This window comes from Protopterus annectens, chromosome 2.part0 (assembly GCF_019279795.1).
Source record: "Protopterus annectens isolate FY-2018-M chromosome 2.part0, PAN1.0, whole genome shotgun sequence".
Classification (NCBI taxonomy): Eukaryota; Metazoa; Chordata; order Ceratodontiformes; family Protopteridae; genus Protopterus; species Protopterus annectens.
In genome coordinates, this window is record NC_056728.1 from 621,299,146 (window position 1) to 621,319,431 (window position 20,286).

The 20,286-nt window shown below is 40.1% G+C and overlaps 1 protein-coding gene across 3 annotated transcripts in view; it reads left to right on the plus strand.

The window, feature by feature from the left end:
• The window catches only part of SERHL2 (serine hydrolase like 2), a 1,152,218-nt gene that overhangs the window by 9,346 nt on the left and 1,122,586 nt on the right, over positions 1-20,286 (plus strand). The window lies entirely within an intron of this gene.

Below are 20,286 nucleotides of genomic sequence, written 5' to 3' on the forward strand. Positions count from 1 at the left end.
AAACCCCTGTGTCACTAGATGGGTTGCAAACTGGCTCAAGGACAGAACCCACATGGTTAGAATTGCTGGAGCCATGTCAGACTCCGAACCAGTTACAAGTGGCGTCCCACAAGGCTCAGTCCTGGGACCTCTCTTGTTCGGTATATATTTCTCGGAGGTACAGGCCAACACGGAAGGACTGTGGCTGGCCAAGTTCGCAGATGACTGCAAACTGGGTGCCATAATCGACTCTCCAGCCAACACAAGCATCCTCCAAAAGGGCCTCAAAAAAACAGACAACTGGTGCCAGAGCCATGGCCTCAAGCTAAACGCCAAAACGTGTATAGTCATCCCCTTTGGCAAAAACAAAGTGCCCACAAATTACCACATAGGTGGTAATCCATTAAGTACAGAAGAAGTAATTAGGGACCTGGGGACCCAAGTTGATAGCAATCTCTCATTTGACAACCACGTGGCCAAAGTGGTTAGAAAAACATTTTATATAGCCCACCTAATCATGAAGGGAGTCACTTCTAGATCAGGGGAGGTCATCGTGCCTCTTTACTCATCCCTCATCAGGCCCATAATTGAGTACAATGCCTCTTTTGGGATGTACCTTACCAGACACCTGCAGCAACAGGAAAGACCCCAAAAGTACCTCACCAAGAGGATCAAATGACTCAAACAGATGCCATATGCTGCCCGGTTAAAGAAACTCCAGCTCTACTCAGTGGCATACCGCCTGCTCAGAGGCGATCTGTGCCTGATGTATAAAGCCATGTCCAACCCGGAATTAATGGACATGCTGCACCTCAGAAAATCCACATCCCATCGAGCTACACGCTCGAGAGACTTAAACCTCAGCACTGAAATAAATAGGACATGCTGGCGGGACAGATTCATAACCCAGAGGCTCCCTTCACTCTGGAATAAAATCCCAGTCCAGGTTTGGCAGATTCCCTCATTGACTCTCTTCAAGAGGAATCTTGATGAGTGGATGGGAGATCGTAGGTTTACCCCGGGTATCACTTCTGTGTCACTGTTAGACAGAGGCACAGTATACTAACCTCGAAAAAGGGCATAGCAAAATTAATTAAAAATGGGTGGCGAAAGCCAAACACACTCTGGCTAGGCTTATAAATGCCCTAGGGCAGATAGCCTAGTATGAACCTATGAACAACAGTCTCTGGCAATGGGAAATGCCTAGGACCACACCGAAGGTCACTTTCATTTAAGTAAGGAGTGGTATACATGACAAAAAAATCACTGTACCATATCCTTACAGCCAACACTTTTTAGGCATACATTTTTGTACTGCAGCAGACAAGTGCAATACTGAGAAACTTCTGCAAAGAAAATTCTAGACTGGAACTGAATGAATGCTTCACTGTGCTGGTAATACTTTTTTGACAATGCAGTGACATACAGGATTCATTATTGTTTACGTTTACATAGATGTGAGGAAGATGTAATTGTTGCCGAACATGTACTTGCATAAGTTCATAGGTTGGTACTAGGCTATCAGCCCTAGGGCCTATACAAGCCTAGCCATAACAATTCCCTGGCTATTTCTTCCCACACTATTTACTTCCCTTGACCCCTGTCTAGCAGGGCGACTGACGTGATCCCCGGAGTGAATTTCCTTTCTCCCATCCAATCGTCAAGGTTCCTTTTGAAGAGGGCCAAAGAGGCACTATGCTTGACATGTATGGGCAATCTATTCCAGAGTCTGGGGAGTCTCTGGGTCAGGAACCTATCCCTCCAGCATGTTTTGTTTGTTGTGATGACAAGGTTTAGATCCCTGGAGCGTGTAGCTTTGAGGGATTGGGATTTCTTTAAGTGTAGCATGTCCAGCAGCTCTGGGTTTGACATGGCCTTGTATGTTAAGCAGAGATCGCCTCTGAGTAGACAATATGCGACATAGCTGGAGTTTTTTAAGGCGGTCAGCGTAGGGCATCTGCTTTAGGCCTGTGATTCTTTTAGTGAGGTATTTCTGCGGCCTTTCCAGTTGTTGCAGATGTCTTGAGAGGTACATACGAAACGGGGCATTGTATTCTATAATGGGTCTAATGAGGGATGAGTACAGTGGGACAATGACCTACTTTTTTCTGTATGAAAAGCCCTTAGTGATGAGGTGTGCCACATAGAAGGATTTCCTGACTGTTGTGGCGATGTGGTTATCAAAGCTGAGACCACTGTCCACCTGTGTCCCTAAGTCTCTTATCACACTTTCGGTGTTTAGTGTACTGCCACCTATATGCTAATTCACGGATACATGTTTTTTCCCAAAGGAGATAACTATACATTTCTTGGCATTGAGCTTGAGCCCATGGCTCTGGCACCAAGCATCTGTTTCTGTAAGGCTATTTTGTAGAGTATCCACATCATTTGGGGATTCAATAATGGCTCCCAGTTTGCAGTCATCTGGGAACTTTGTTAGCCAGAGTCCCTTAGTGTTGGCCTGTACTTCAGAGAAGTAGATGCCAAACAAGAGCGGTCCCAGGACTGAACCCTGAGGTACTCCACTTGTCACTTGTCTGGAACTGTATTTGGAGTCGGCTACTTTTACAGTGTGGGTTCTATCAGTAAGCCAGTTAGCAACCCATTCGGTGAAGTAGGGATTAATGCCCAGCTTAGTAAGTTTATCTATGATTCCAGAGTGGGAGATGGTGTCAAAGGCCTTGGCAAGGTCTAGATAGGCTGTGTAGACCACCTTACCCTTGTCCATGGCTCTGGAGACAGATTCAAAGAAGTCAATCAGGTTCAGGAGACAAGATTGGCCCTTCATGAACCCAAACTGGGTGGGGTCCAGTGTTTGAAGGTTGCCAATGTCTTTGTTTATAAGTTCCATGGTAATACACTCCATGGCCTTGCAGATAAGGCTTGTCGCAGATAAGGCTTGTCAGATTGATGGGACACACTGGATGGAGGTGTACCTGTTCTCCTTAAGCGCTTATGACTTTACAGATGGGGATGCTGCATGAATCATCAGAGGTGGTGTGGTGCGACACCAGTGTCTTCATATCTCTGCAACAATTGCTGTCAGACAGTGTAGAAGGTTAGCACATAGCTAGTTTTACTAAATTATGGAGATATGTACTTGGCATGATAGTTGTGGATATACAACGATTTTCATGTTTCATCATCAGGTACTCCATCAGTATCAGGTGTGGCCCAAACTTTACAGACACTGCATGGTAAGTGTGGGCCAATTCTGTCACAGGTCACATTAACCACATCTTGACATACTTACTCACAGGGTTGACACTAGAAACAACCACATCCTGTGCTTCAGCTTAGCAGGCTGATTTTGACAGCAGAATGGCTGTTGGCAATGATGCCATTACTTTCATTCTCATGATGAAGCCTGATAAAAGTGGCACAGAGCTGCATAATGTACTGTAAGGGTCCCCTACCCCACAGCATGTCGACAACTCCTTAGGCAGTGACACAGGCTCACACACTTAGCAAAATGAAGAAGTGATATAATAGGTGGAGTAACATGTAACTCAACACCTGTTTCCTGTACTCAGCCTGATGATGAGATTACCTATTTGCAGGTAGCAGTACTCACTTTCACACCTGTTCACAGAGGTGCCAGCTGAAGGCACACAAGGCCTTTGCTTCCCAGCACCAGGTATGCCATGACATAGTTCAGGTACAGGCTACTGCCACTGAGAGTCGGGTAGAGATGATTAGAGTACTGGAGGGTGTACACGAGACATTTTACCAGTAGGTGACAATGGTGAAGGCCAGGGACAGTGATGTGGTGATTCTCGTGTAGAATAGTTTCACATGTGGCATGTGCCAAGAAAGACTGGAGGCTTTGTCCCTATACTAAGTTTCATACAGACTCCGTTGGTGTGATTTGTGCTTTGCTTATAGGGCTATGTAGGATCCAGTAGTCCAAGAACTCTTTTATACCTTAGTAAGTTAGACAGTTTAGTTAAGACTAGGACCAGAGATCTAAATCTACACCGGCAATTAAATAAGACAAGGAAGTGAATATCATATCTGTGGGACAAAGTCCCTCAACAAATTATTTTGACAGACTGTCTGCCTTTAAAAGGGAGCAGGCAACTGGCTGGACATCCATAAAGTCACTGCTAATGTGAGAAGTTCCTCCCTCCTAGAGAAGTGAGGTGTAAGAACTAAGGGTGGGTACTGGCAAGACAGAAATAGCCTTTCAACTTGGGTGTCTTGTAACTCCTTTGATGATCCATGTCAGCCTCTACGCCCACATTAGTAAAGTCTTAAAAGACACACATTGGGACTACATCTGGAGGTTGATAGGAGATTGTCTGCATGTCTTCTGGACGTGTAGGCTTGACACTGCATGTATCTCATGAAAGTGCTACAGGCATTCATGTGGAATTCCCCAAGAAAAAGGCAGCTAGGTCTCGTAGGACTTCGCAACATATAGCAGAACCGCTCCATCAAGGTCTAGGTGCTACAGCACTGTTACGTTAATTTCAGTAGGTTTATCTGCATCCAGTCGATCCTTTTATTACAGCAACTCGGCATTAAATTCCAGTGCCAGCCCAGCACTTGCTCATGATCTTGGACACTATCCTTTGGGGACGTTGTATACGATACCTTCTAAATGTAAGTGACATTTTGAATTTCAGTAACATAGACAGTAATTGCTAAGAAGTCAATTTGAAGATAAAGCCAATGCTCCATTTTTTTTCTTGTGTCTGAAAAACGGTAGACAGAAAATAGCAGGAAAAAAGAGAGAGAAAAAAAAAAAGTATATAAAACACGGACTTTATTTTTTTAAGGCAAGTATTTTTTTTTCCTTGTGGACAGGTAAGTTCATCATATTCTGTAACTGACAGTGCAGTGAAAGATTTGCAGTATAGCCCTAAACATGTTTCATAACACCTGCTATTCAGCCTGCCAGTATAACTGGCACTTGTTCCAGGTTGCTAATCCCTTATGAATTTTTTTTCTTGATATGAGAAGAAATATATCTGATGTACAATGTAAGTTGACCAAGCACCACTCAATGTAACCCTCAAGTAACACTACTTGCATAAAGTATTGTGTGCAAGTGTGTGAGTGCGTGTGCATGACTTCCCACTGTCCTGCGTTGTTGTATACTGTACACAAAACTGCAGGAGGGGTTGCTGTGGTACTGCAGCTGCCTGGCCAGCATCGCTGTTGTCACTGGTGAGAGGAACGATAGATGGAGCTACATTGCCGCTGTCAGACAAACACATGATCATGATCATATTTTTGCAGAATGAAGCAGATAAACTTCTTGCTTGCAGTGACAGCGTCATACTGAAGGCCCCCCTGATTTATCCAGACAATGGAAACTTGCTTTGGGCAGACCAAACACATGCTCAGTTACTGTATCTTGGACAGAGTGGTGTTGAAGTGCTCTTCAGCAGCATCCTGGGGAGTTACGGACTTGTGTCATTAACTAGAGTTCAGGTACGTAGCCTGTTTCCCAAACAAAACGAAGTGGGCACACAAAATGTGGGTGACTACTTACTACCACCTGTGCCACTCCAAAATTACTGTGGTTAGAAACAGTATAATAGTATTCACTTAACCAGCTGGATAATCATGAGGAGTCCTGCCAAGCAGTAATAGGTAATGCAGCAAACTTGTGTGCCAGATGTGAACATTATGGGCACTGCCAGGATGCTGATCTGACACATTGGTGATGCAGCCTTGTGCATCACACACTACCTGGCAATTGATGGAATTTTGTTGCATGCTTGGAAGCCATATATACATATCTTCCCATTGTTCCCTTGTAAACTGCTTTTCTAGTTTGTCTTTCCAATCTTTTTCAATCTGTTCTGATTAATTCTTATAGTTGTGCAATATTGTATATGCCCTACTAATTATCCCTTTAACAGCAGCTTCTGTTTATATATTCAACTAAAAACTCTACCAAATCAGATCTTTCAGTTTAGATTTCACCATGCATTTCTCTTTGCCTATACTTTTATCAATCCGTGGTACAGAAGGCAGCCTCTAACCTGCAGACCAACTGCCTTCTTGGCCTCATCCCACTTTTGTTACCTTCCCATCTCTATTTTCTCCCAATACTTTTGTTCCTTTACCAGTTTTCTCCAGTAAATTCCAGCCCCCCCTCTTTCTGTTTTTTTTTTGTACCACTTGCAGTTATCCCTGTTGGTAAAATCTCCTTTTTTTCCATTCTTGTGTTGGCTTAGGTCTTGGAATACTTTGTTACTTTAAAAATATGATATTCTGTATGGATGTTATTATTCTCCTTAAAGATCTGCATCCAAAGTCCCACTTTTTGCTTATTTCTTGAACTTCCTTCCTGCTTCATCATCGCCCCTTTCTATTTTGAGTTATGACCATCTGCTTTTGTTATGTATATTAGCCTTAACTGTGTAGCTCTAAAATATCCTTTCAAATCAGATAAGCCTTAATGACATTACACTTTTGGAGGCATCAACTTATCTTGCTTAACTCTTGCCCTCTTCCCCTCCCAGATATATTAATTATTATGCACAAGATCTTCTCTGGTTGATAAAAATATGCATGACCTGTGTATAAAACTAAGGGACTAAAACGTGTCCTCTGCTTGTATCTTACTTGCCATGTCCATAAACAAAATCTTCCAGTTTTTCTGTTATCTTTTTAGTCTGCTGTTCTATATCCTTAGCTGCTATAGTTGAAGCATTTTAATCTATAAATCAACAGAACATGCTGAAGGGACAGGTTCATAACCCAGAGACTGCCCATGCTATGGAATAGACTTCCTATACATGTCAAGCAGAGTACCTCACTGGCCATATTCAAGAGAAATCTTGATGAGTGGATGGGAAATAGAAAATTCACCCCGGGGATCACTCCAGTGGCTCTACTCAATAGAGGCACTGGGAACTAATGTCAGGTGGCATGATGCCAGGGTGAGGTAAACCTATGGGCTAGGCATGTAAAGGCTGTAGGGCCATTAGCTTAGTACACACCTATGAACCTATACTTTTAAATACTTTAACGTATTATGTCCCCATAATTATGGTTCTTGCTGAACCAGTATTTGTGTGTAGGTGTATCATTTTCAGCTGTAGTCTTTGTTTTGTCTTTATTAGTTTCATACTGTGAAAATACTTAAAACTGTCTCAAAATGTTCCACAATACTGAGATGTCCTTTTTTGGATTTATCAGGTACAAAATAATATGATCTGCAAATAAAGGCAACTTTTCCTAGATTACTGTACCTGTGCTATCCTTGAATTTCCGAGTCCCCTATTTTCTTTGTTAATGCATCTAAGTATAACGTAAATAACAGAGTAGAGGATATACCTGCCTAGTTCCCCTGTTCAAACATCACTTTAATTATTGGTAACCACAGAAGCACAAACCTCCTCCAAAAACACAAAGTTCACAAAAAAAATATAGTCCGCTTTCCCGCACAATAAAGGGATTTCCTCCAAAGTCAAAAAATGTTCCTTCACCGATAGTTGCAAATAAATTTATTGAATAGCAAACAGTTAAAACAGAATCAGTCCACCATACACCATAAACCAACACCGGTAATCCGTTTCTTGGTTTGGCTTAGAAGTTAGCAGCAAACAAGCAACACCACCAGCTCGTCTTACATATAAACCATGAGATTGAGCGCGCTTTCGTCCATAGATTACTGGACTTCTTCAGAATCTACATGTTCCATTCAGATGAGCTCTTAAATACATTTCTATAAGTACCAGTTATTCAATTAACATAATTAATTGTAATTGCAATTTGTTTTAAAGGCATATGTAGTTTGATAAAAAACTGTCTCATGTAATACAAGCCATTTAAAAATGTATGTCTATATAACACTGTAACACATACTAATATATACAAATGTCTATATGTATGTGTTCATCCAACCCCTCGATTTTTAAAAAATGTACGCATATTAGTATAAATAAATACTATTAAATTAATAAACTAAGTTGATGTATCTATTGTAATTTATGAAATCATTCCAATAAAATGTGTTAATATTAAATATGTATATATATGTGTGTATGTTTATCCAATACATAAATACATAAATATTCTAAAATATGTACAAGAATATAACCATAAATATAAATATAGGTATACATATAGGTGTAAATATAAATATGAATATAAATATAAATGAATAAATATGTAAATATATAAATGTATAAAAATGTGAATATATATATATATAAAAATATAAATATTAATAATAAATAATTAATTAACAATGTGCCATTGAGATCTAAAATGTAATATATATAATTAATTGATTAAAAGAAAAGTGTATATGATAAATATAACAATAAATATACACTCATAAAACCTAATAAGACATTAATAGGTAAAATAATTGACAATTATCAATGAATGGGTCCACTAATATTAATATTTACATATATTTACATATGTGATTTTTACAATATTACACATTCTGTTTTGGGTTATTGGCTAGTATTTTGAGCACTGGTTTTTAATTATTGCCTCCAATCCTTCGTGTATCCTACTGATTAACTTTATTATTGTATCGGGGAATGCAAATGCTTCCATTGCCGTTCTCCTAAAATCCCAGCTTACTCTGTCAAATGCCTTCTCTGTATCAATACTCTCAAACTACAGCAGTGTTTTCTTATACTCTGCTTCCTCTGGATCATCATTGTTCTGTTAATTTTGTCAGATGTTTCTTTCTCCTCCACCGAACCACATTGATCCATATCTGTGAATTTTGGCAACATCCTTGCCAGTCTTTTAGCTAGTATAGACTTAAAATGTGTAATCATGGTTTAACATTGAAAAGTGTGTATAAAAAGCTAGGCCTGATGACTCTTTACAGTTTTTAGATAATACAGCCACCACAGTTTTCTTATGATGTTGGTGCTTATCTTCCCTTTAAAACGCTGTTAGACAAAGTCTTCCAGATCTTTCAGTTTCTGCCCTCCTAACTTTTACAGGAATGCCACCTGGTCCTGGAGACTTTCCTTGCGGATTGATTATGCATCACTGTTTTTTATCTCCATTCCGCATATCTTAACTGTTAGTTGTTGAGCCTCATCTACCTCTAACCTTGGCATAATGAAGTATTTCCAAATATTTCCATTTGTGCTCTTTCTGGGTTTTCACATTTTTCTGCTTTATACAAATTTTCATAAAATTTACGAAATATCTTTTAATATCTGTTAAAGATCTCTGGTTAATTTTCTTGTAGGCTTCCTAAGTTTGGTGACAACTCTTTCTACTTTCATTTGCCTAAATTGTTCTAAAAGCTTTTGGGTTCTGAAGTTGTCAAATAATATTTACTTAATCTTTCTAAACTCGTGCAGATTATCCAAATATTCCTTTATTTTCTCTTTAGCACTCTACTTTTGCCCCACTTCTTGTTCTGAGAGATTCCCCTTATTCGGTAGTACTTTAGCCTTTGCCACCCCTTGTAAACAAGTCCTGTTGCTTCTTAACAAAAACTTTCTGTTTTATTTCTACCCCTTTTTAAACTCAAAATTTATCCTACTTACTAGCTATGACTTCTGAAGAAATTTCTATCTTCCATATTAACTCTTGAGTAGTGTCCTTTACACATTCCTTAAATTGCTATTTTAACAGATGGGTGGGAAAGTGCAATGCAAGTGTGTCATTTTTACTTCATTACCCTGCATTTCTATCTTAGGTTTTATTGGTCCATGATCTGAAATAGTTACTGGATGTGTATTAAAGCATTCAATTAAATGTATATATTTGTAAGAATTATAATTTCTGTCCAGTGTAGCCTTGTTATTGTACCTTGGCGAATAATATGTGTAAATTCTGTCTGAGTTTCTGCTACTGAATTAATGTCTTCCATACCAGATATCTTCATACATTTCTTCAGAAATCTACCATCTCTTGTTTTCCCTCCTATGTCATCCTGATTCTTAATATTGCAAATCTAGTTTCTGTTCCCACCTATAAGTAATATTCCCTACTGAAAGCTGATTATTTCTCCCCAGATTTTCATAATCTCCGTAGCAGCAGTTCTTGGTGGAATATTAACACGAAAGCCTCCTCCCTTGACAATAACTACCTCAAATCTACCATTATTATTTTTCCCCTCTTCTCTCGGTATTGGAACCCCTGTAGCAGTTAGTATAGTTACTCCCCTGTTCCTTTGTCCCTGATATTCTGAATATCCACTGTGAAATCCTTTCTTTGTCACTTGCTTATTTCTTTTCAAATGTGTCTCCTGCAGCATTGCTATTTACACTCTGCATTTCTTAATGTAATTCCTTTTTGTCTGTATCTATAAGGTCATTTACATTCCAAGATAATATAGATAGTATAGCCATAGCTCTCAACCTTCCATCTCCAAAATGAAGAACACTAGCCTTCATAATGTGGAACAAATGAGCAAAATGTGGAACATCCAAAATAAAGCACATAGGAACCAGCAGAACGAAGCCACCAACACAGCGTAGAAAGGAGCAAAAAAGTCTGTTTTATTTAACGTTGCAAAGACACCACGTTTTCGTCCTAGTGCATCCAGGACTTCATCAGAAATAAGAAGTACATTGCAGTCCCTCCTTGTATACCTCCTTCCTAATTACCTGGTGGTGGTAATTAGTCCCAATTAAATAAAATGACAAAAATTTAAAGATATAGTGAAACACTCGTACTAAAATTTCTATAACATTAGTTCAATAAATACAGTGCTAATCCATTCTGATCAATACATCCCTCAACATTAGTATAAAATATATAAGGTCATGTAATAAATATAATAATTCAGAACAGTTGCATATACATCCACAGTGAACAAATACCTGTACATAAAGGTAAAACAGAATGTCGCCCCCCCATGTTGAATAAAAACCTAAAATGTATATGTGTACATAATGAAATAGAGGTGTCCTAAAAAATAATCTAACAAGGTAAAACATTTCATGTAGCTCAATGTTTTTGTTTTTAATATGTATGAAATTAGTTATAAAAAATTAATTGTATAAAATTGGTTCTGTAAAGCATACCCTTAGCCTATTCTTTGTTAGAGTTTGGCAGATCTTAATTTGAGAACTGATACCAGTGAAACATATTCGTTAAGTCCAGGGGGCTTGTTCGCTTCTAGTCTTAACTGCCAGAGAAGTTCTTTAAGCTCAATGGTGATCTCCCATGGTCCCCCCTGTGGGTCTTTTTCAACATTTTCTATTACAAAGAACCCAAAAACAGCTTATGTGCATTCTTTGCTGTGCTTATACAAGGCATTGTTTATATCACATTTTTTGATGTCATTCATACATTCATATATATGTCGCTTGAGTTTCCTGTTGGTCTTATTCCATAAGTGTCACAATTACAATAAAAATTGGTTACCAGTTTTGTTTTTCTTCCTATCAAATCCACAGAATCCCCCTGTAGAATGTGTCTGCAGGTTTCTATAGGTGAACCTAAGCAGGATTTTAAATAGTGGGTCCAAATCTGAATATCTCGCAAATCTCTACTAGTTTTGTGAATTTATATCTTTAATGCAACAAGCATTACTACTAAAATTCAATATAAAGTTATCATTCCATCCAGTTTGGTCAGTATCATTGTTTGCTTCTTGGTGGGTGTTGAATTTTAGTAGTAATGCTTGTTGCATTAACGGTATAATTTCACAAAACTGGGAGAGATTTGCGAGATATTCAGATTTGGACCCACTATTTAAAAACCCGCTTAGGTTCACTTATAGAAAGGGTAGGAATATAAAAGAAATGTTGGAAAACTACAAGGTGAATAATTCTAGATCCAAGAAGGGTACATATAAATGTGCTTCTAGTGCACAATGCACACACATTCTACAGGGGGATTCTGTGGATTTGATAGGTATAAAAACAAAATTGGTAACCAATTGCTAGGGAGGCCACTATCTGTTATCCATGCCCTGTAATTCAGACTCTGTTATTCCCCTTAACTGCTTGCTATTGTACCTTTTAAATTTTGCATTTTGCTCAGCAAAGAATTCTCAAGACGAATTGCTTGTACATGCAGGCAGCTTGTCTCCATGTAAAAGTAGTCAGCAATGAGAAAAAATTTAACATTTAACTCTGCAGAACTTCTCTGGCAGTTAAGACTAGAAGCGAACAAGCCCCCAGGACTTAACGAACCTGTTTCACTGGTACCAGTTTTCAAATTAAGATCTGCCAAGCTCTAACAAAGAATAGGCTAAGGGTATGCTTTACAGAACCAATTTTATACAATTATTTTTTTTATAACTAATTTCATACATATTAAAAACAAAATCATTGAGCCACATGAAATGTTTTACCTTGTTAGGTTATATTTTAGGACACCTCTATTTCATTATGTACACATATGCGTTTTAGATTTTTATTCAACATGGGGGGGGGGTTCGACATTCTGTTTTACCTTTATGTATAGGTATTTGTTTACTGTGGATGTATATGTAACTGTTCTGAATTAATTACATTTATTACATGACCTTATATATTTTTATACTAATGTTGAGGGATGTATTAATCAGAATGGATTAGCACTGTTTATTGAACTAATGCTATAGAAATTTTAGTATGAGTGTTTCACTATATCTGTACATTTTTGTCATTTTTATGTAATTGGGACTAATTGCCACCACCAGGTAATTAGGAAGGAGGTATATAAGAGGGACTGCAATGTACTTCTTATTTCTGATGAAGTCCTGGATGCACTAGGATTAAAATGTGATGTCTTTGCAACGTTAAATAAAACATACTTTTTTGCTCCTTTCTACACTGTGTTGGTGGCTTCATTCTGCTGGTTCCTAGGTGCTTTATTTTGGATGTTTATTGGTTGTGTTTAAAGCACTATTCTCTTTTATTTCTTTGGGTCAAAATGTGGAACACATACTAACAGCTTACTAACAACTTCAACTAGGAAGGTCATAAGGTGGTTAAAATATGCTACTGAATTAATGTGATTTATGTCTATTTACCATGTTAAAAAAATCCTAACACTGAATGTGTGACAGACCCTTTCAATGTGGAACTTCAAGAAACACGAACTTTTGAGGTATGTTCCTCGTAATGAGGTACACTTGAGAGGTATGAGTGTAGCCATTACGATAAAAAGCTAATATTCCCACCTGTTGTACATGTTTTTAATGTGTATTTCCAACCTTTGTCTTGCATTTACACACTAACATTTGGCAGGCTGATCTTTTGTACAGTTGTTTCATCTGCATTTGGACCCGTGTCAAATTTTCAAGACTTTTAATGAAAATGAGCAAATTAATTTTTTTGAACACCCCTGTTAGTTTAGAACAAACACAGAAATTATGTACATGTTCAAAAAATGAAGTTTAACTGTCCAGATTGGAACAGTTGTCCCAAGTTGACAGCTGCACCAACAGGCATTACCTAACCTAAAGTTAAGGTTATCAGTGTTTAAAATGCATGTTATAGCTTGTGTTCCCATTTATCACAATTGCTGTCTGTTCTTAGCTCTGTCCACATCCTATATGTAAAAAAAAACAGCTTGTATGTTTTTACAAAACATTGACTTTTAGCCCTGAGGAAAAAAAACACTTGTATGCTTTTAGGAAACAGTAGAAAAGTGCAGTGGCTGTCTTCAAATTAAATAAAACTAAACTGTACACACTTCCGTTAAATTCATTAAAGTATTAAGACTGCTAGGGAGGCCACTATCTGTTATCCATGCCCTGTAATTCAGACTCTATTTTCCCCTTAACTGCTTGCTATTGTACCTTTTAAATTTTGCATTTTGCTCCGCAAAGAATTCTCAAGACGAATTGCTTGCACATGCAGGCAGCTTGTCTCCATGTAAAAGTAGTCAGCAATGAGAAAAAATGAAACAGTTAACTCTGCAGATGCATGAACAAATCTTTTCAGATCATCATCTTCTTTCGGCTGTTCCTGTTAGGGGTCGCCACAGTGGATCATCTGTTTCCATTTCTTCCTGTCCTCTGCATCATGCTCTTTCACACCAACCACCTGCATGTCCTCTCTCACTACATCCATAAACCTTATCTTAGGCCTTCCTATTTTCCTCTTACCTGGCAGCTCCATCCTTAGCATCCTTTTCCCAATATACCCAGCATCCCTCCTCAGCACATGTCAAAACCAACGCAATCTCACCTCCCTTGCTTTGTCTCCAAACTGTCCAACCTGCGCTTACCCTCTAATATACTGATCCCTAATCCTGTCCATCCTAGTCACACCCACTGCAAATCTTAACATCTTTAACTCTGCCACATCCAGCTCTGACTCCTGCCTTTTCGTCAGTGCTACCGTCTCCAACCCATATAACATAGCTGGTCTCACTACCCTCTTGTAGACCTTCCCTTTCACTCTTACTGGTACCCTTCTGTCACAAATCACTCCTGACACTCTTCTCCACCCATTCCACCCTGCCTGGTACTCTCTTCTTCACCTCTCTTCCACACTCACCATTACTCTGAATTGTTGATCTCAAGTACTTAAACTCATCTACCTTTATCAGCTCTACTCCCTGCATCCTCACCATTCCTCTACCCTCCCTCTCATTTACACACATATATTCTGTTTTAGCCCTGCTGACCTTTATTCCTCTCCTCTCTGAAGCATATCTCCACCTCTCCAGGGTCTCCTCAACCTGGTCCCTACTCTCATTACATATCACAATGTCATCTGCAAACATCATAGTCCACGGGGCCTCCTGTCCAATCTCTTCTGTCAACCTGTCCATCACCACTGCAAATAAGAAAGGGCTCAGAGCTGATCCTTGATGTAATCCCACCTCCACCTTACCTCCACCTTAAACGTATCTGTCACTCCCACCTCAGTCCTCACCAATGTCACACTACCCTTGTACATATCCTGTCCCATTCTTACATACTTCTCTTCCACTCATGACTTCCTCATACAATACCACAACTCCTCTCTAGGCACCCTGTCATATGCTTTCTCTAAGTCCACAAAGACACAATGCAACTCCTTCTGACCTTCTCTGTATTTCTCCAACAACACTCTCAGAGAAAATATTGCATCTGTAGTGCTCTTTTCTGGCATGAAACCATGCTGCTGATCACCAATAATCACCCCCCTTCTTAACCTAGCTTCCACTACTCTTTCCCCATAACTTCAAGCTGTGACTGATCAATTTTATCCCTCTATAGTTACTGCAGCTCTGCACATCACCCTTAGTCTTAAAGATAGGTTCCAAAACACTTTTTCTTCACTCCTCAGGCATCCTCTGAATTTCCATAATTTCATTAAACAATCTGGTTAAAAATTCCACTGCCATTTCTCCTAAGCACCTCCATGCTTCCACTGGTATGTCATCTGGGCCAACAGCCTTTCCATTCTTCATCCTCTTCATAGCTGTCCTTACTTCCTCCTTGCTAACCTGCTTCACTTCCTGATTCACTATCCCCACATCATCCAACCTTCTCTCTCTCATTCTCTTCATTCATCAGCCCTTCAAAGTACTCTTTCCATCTACTCAACACACTCTCCTCACTTGTGAGTATGTTTCCCTCACTGTCCTTTATCACCCTTACCTGCTGCACATCTTTCCCAGCTCTGTCCCTCTGTCTAGCCAATCGGTACAGGTCCTTTTCTCCCTCTTTAGTGTCCAATCTCTCATACAACTCTCTATATGCCTTATCCTTAGCCTTCGCCACCTCTCTTTTTGCCATGCGCCTCATCTCCTTCTACCCATGTCTACTTTCTTCATCTCTTTGATAATCCCACTTCTTCTTTGCCAGCCACTTCCTCTGTATACTCTCCTGTACTTCCTCATTCCACCACCATGTCTCCTTGTCCTCCTTTCTCTGTCCAGATGTCACACCAAGCACCTTCCTAGCACTGCTGTAGTTACCCAGCTATTCGGTAACTGTTCATTGCCTCCCAGCTATTCGGTAACTGTTCATTGCCTCCCAGTGCCTGTCTTAACTCTTCCCTGAGCTCCACCTCACAATCACCCTTTTTTAACTTCCACCATTTAATCCTTGGCACTGCTTTCACACTCCTCCTCTGCTTCTTGATCACCAACATCATCCTACAGACCACCATTGTATGCTGTTTAACTACACTTTCCCCAGTCACCACTTTACAGTCTCCAATCTCCTTCAGACTGGCCCTCCTACATGGGATATAATCCACCTGTGTGCATCTTCATCCACTCTTTTATGTCACCCTATGCTTCTTCCTCTTCTTAAAATATGTATTCACCACAGCCATGTCCATCCTTTTCGCAAAATCCACAATCATCTGACCTTCTGCATTCCTCTCCTTAACACCATACCTACCCATCACTTCCTCATCCCCTCTGTTCACTTCACCAACATGCCCATTGAAGTCCACTCCAATCAGTAGTCTCTCACCCTTGGGTACACTCACCACCACTTCATCCAACTCACTCCAAAAGTTTTCTTTCTCATCCATCGCACATCCAACTTGGAGCATATGTACTAACAACATTCATCATTACACCATCAATTTCAAGCTTCACAAACATCACTCTATCAGACACTCTCTTCACCTCCAAAACACTCTTGGCATACTGTTCCATTAGGATAACCCCTACCCCATTACTTCTGCCATCCACACCATGATGGATCAATTTGAACCCGCCTCCTATACACTTGGCCTTACTTCCCTTCCATCTGGTCTCTTGCATGCACAATATATCAACCTTCCTTCTCTCCATCATATCAGCTAGCTCTCTCCCTGTACCAGTCATACTGCCAACATTCAAAGTTCCTACCCTCAGTACTACACTCCTAACCTTCCTTCTCTCTTCCTGCCTTCGGGCATGCCTTCCCCCTCCTCTTCTTCTTCGGCCAACAGTAGCCCAATTTCCGCCAGCACCCTGTTGGCTAACAGTACTGGTGGCAGTCGTTGTTAACTCGGGCCTTGACCGATCCGGTATGTAAATATGAAATGTTCTCCGCATCAGTAATTTGGCAGAGGTTTTACGCCAGATGCCCTTCCTGATGCAACCCTCCCCATTTATCCGGGCTTGGGACCGGCACAAAGAAATGCACTGGCTTGTGCATCCCCAGTGGCTGGGTTATGAACAGATCTTTTCAGAATGCAATGCAAAACTGCCTTCAGTTGCAGATCTCTTGACTCCCACTGAAAACATTTGCTAATGGAAAAAAAAAAGCAAGTCTATTTTCTTTGTAGATGTAAGCAACCTAGCATTTTTATGGTTTTCATCATTTTGTCTTGTATTTCAAGCCTACTTTCAAAACAATTGTTTGTAACTTAAGCTAAGGGTATTACTCTAGACTTGCACCCTCTTAAAAATAAGAAACATTTTCTTAACTGTATATGTAATATAATTACTGTGTATTTTTGCACCAAAACTGAAGCTTGAACTTTTTTGTTGAACAGCTGCAGGATTCTTCTCATCCATTGTTTTTTTTTTTTCTCTTCCTTTTCCTGGTTGATTTTTTCAAGTTCTGTAAATTTCATATTTGCTGGCATCCAGGCAGTGCATTTACTAGCCAGTAACTGAATTTCAACCAATGTGACAGCGGGAGAGCTGAATTTAAGCTGTTGATCACTGTGCAGCCGTCTTGAAAGTTTTAATTTGAAGAATTTTAATAATGGAAAGTGTTTTTTTCTTGGAAGAGTGAACAGCTTGTGATGCCAGTTGAATGAAAAAGATGCAAGCAGAGTGAGACAAAGCTCTTTCACCTTGAGAGTACTGGGAAGGTGTCTCTTATGTTACATTTTAATGTACTGGGAAGGTGTCTCGTATGTTACATTTTAATAGAGTACCGGGGAGGTGTCTCGTATGTTACATTTTAATAGAGTACCGGGGAGGTGTCTCGTATGTTACATTTTAATAGAGTACCGGGGAGGTGTCTCGTATGTTACATTTTAATAGAGTACCGGGAAGGTGTCTCGTATGTTACATTTTCACTGAGTACCGGGAAGGTGTCTTGTATGTTACATTTTCATTGAGTACCGGGAAGGTGTCTCGTATGTTACATTTTCATTGAGTACCGGGAAGGTGTCTCGTATGTTACATTTTCATTGAGTACCGGGAAGGTGTCTCGTATGTTACATTTTAATAGAGTACCGGGGAGGTGTCTCGTATGTTACATTTTAATAGAGTACCGGGAAGGTGTCTCGTATGTTACATTTTAATAGAGTACCGGGAAGGTGTCTCATGTTACATTTTCATAGAGTACCGGGAAGGTGTCTCGTATGTTACATTTTAATAGAGTACCGGGAAGGTGTCTCGTATGTTACATTTTAATAGAGTACCGGGAAGGTGTCTCGTATGTTACATTTTAATAGAGTACCGGGAAGGTGTCTCAGATGTTACATTTTAATAGAGTACCGGAAGGTGTCTCGTATGTTACATTTTAATAGAGTACCGGGAAGGTGTCTCGTATGTTACATTTTAATAGAGTACCGGGAAGGTGTCTCGTATGTTACATTTTAATAAGAAAAGGAATGCGAGAAATGATTAAACTGTTGTTTCATTCGAACTAGGTTATGACGTGGAGCTGCAGTGATAGGAAAGATAAACATTTTAAATGTCTAAAATTAAATGAAAAAAAATATATATTGATGCTTCTCTTTCCAGTAGTGATTTAGAAGGGAAATATTCGACCTCTTGTAGACACAAATTGTAGTCTGTGAATGTGTGAATATTTCTAGTGGCAGATTAGAAATGTGTTCAACATTTCAGTCACTGTTGCAGTAGTTTAAGGTGTTTGTACCCTACCCACTTTGACTGGCCATCTTCCAAAGCTTTAGAATGACTTCCATGCACCCTATCGGAAACTAGGGCTGAGTTCCATATAAAGACAAGAGTACCAGATTCTTACGAGCTTTTGTGCTGCTGAAGAGATTTCCTTTGGTTGGCCCCATGGAGCTATTGGTCGGCTAGCAGTCTTTCAAGGCTGGGAAGATAAGTTCCTTGTTGGAGAAAACCTACCACTAAAATTAATTTTCTAAGGAGAACTATTTTTTCTTGCTAAAATCTTGCATTTGCTTGGAAACTAAATGATGTTCATCGTGTTTCACTGTTGAAGTCATGACAGTAGGGTTCTCCCCTGCCGGCAGGCAGCCCCAGGTCGGCTAGAATCCCAAAGTCTGGGTCTGGCGTCAGCTGTTCAACCATGCTCCCTGACGTCAGAGCGCCAGGAGTACAAAGCTGACAGCCGATGCCATCTTCTCCAGTTTTTCTTGCCGTGCGCAAGTACCGGTTGGCTGACTCCTGACGAATTTTTCTATATACTTCGGTCCGAAGACTTTCTTCTCCATTCAAAGCTAAGTACCCTGTTGGGGAAACTTTTTTCTTGCTCCACTCCAATGTCAGAAAAAGTTAATAATTGTATTTCATGTGGGAAGCAAATACCTCATAAGGATTTTCATTCTTACTGTATTCCTTGCTTAGGCCCTGACCACAACATAGCTAGTTGTCGGTTTTGTGCTAGATTCAATCAGCGTACAATTAAGCGAAGGTACGATTTTGCTTTTCATTACTTCGGTAGGCGCTTTAACTACAAAATGTCGTCGGATATGGTCCCGGCTACCGGAGTTCACAAACGTCGCAAGGATAAAGACAGGCCTCCGAGGTCCAAATCTGATGATAGTGCACAAGCGGAGCCAGCTTCAGGTTCGGCCATCATCAGTGAGGCACTTTTGCAGCCCCTGTCGTCGGCCATTTCAGAACCGACGGCCGAAACGGACTCTCATGAGGAGCCAACCAGGCCTTTAAATATTTCTGTTGCAGGACCTTCGGACAATGCTCCTTCGGATGGGTCCGGAGCCGCTGTGCAGGTACCGGCTTCCGAAGGGGTTTCAGGCCTACTCAGCTACTAGTAAAGGCAAAGCCAAAGACAAAGGCAAAGACTCCTTCTAAAACAAAGACTTCAACACAGGCCTCTTCTGAACCGGCTCCCAAGTCACAGAAACAGTTACTCAAGATGGCGGAGTATTTACTTACTATGATTAGGGGTTCACATCCCCCTCCAGACAAAAGGCCAAGGCAGGATGTTTATTATGATTCCTCTGATCAGGCTTCTGTTTCCTCAGTTTCTTCTTCTGATCAGGAATATTCTTCCCCTCCTTATGAGGATTCTGATGCTGAAGAATCCATTGCTTCAGCTTCTCCCCCTGAGGATTTCTCTTTTGGGGAAACTTTGCATGAAATGAGGGAACATTTCCACTGGGAAGGACAGGAGTATTCGGAATCCAAGAAAAGACTGAGGGATTTTCTTCTTCTTCCCCAACATAGACCCCTGGCTATTCCTCCTGTTTTGGATATTGTGGATGATGCCTTTTCGGAGGCTAACTTAACCCCTGACTCTTTTCCTCCTGCTCCTGTTAAGCCTGATAGATATTACAGGGTTCCTGA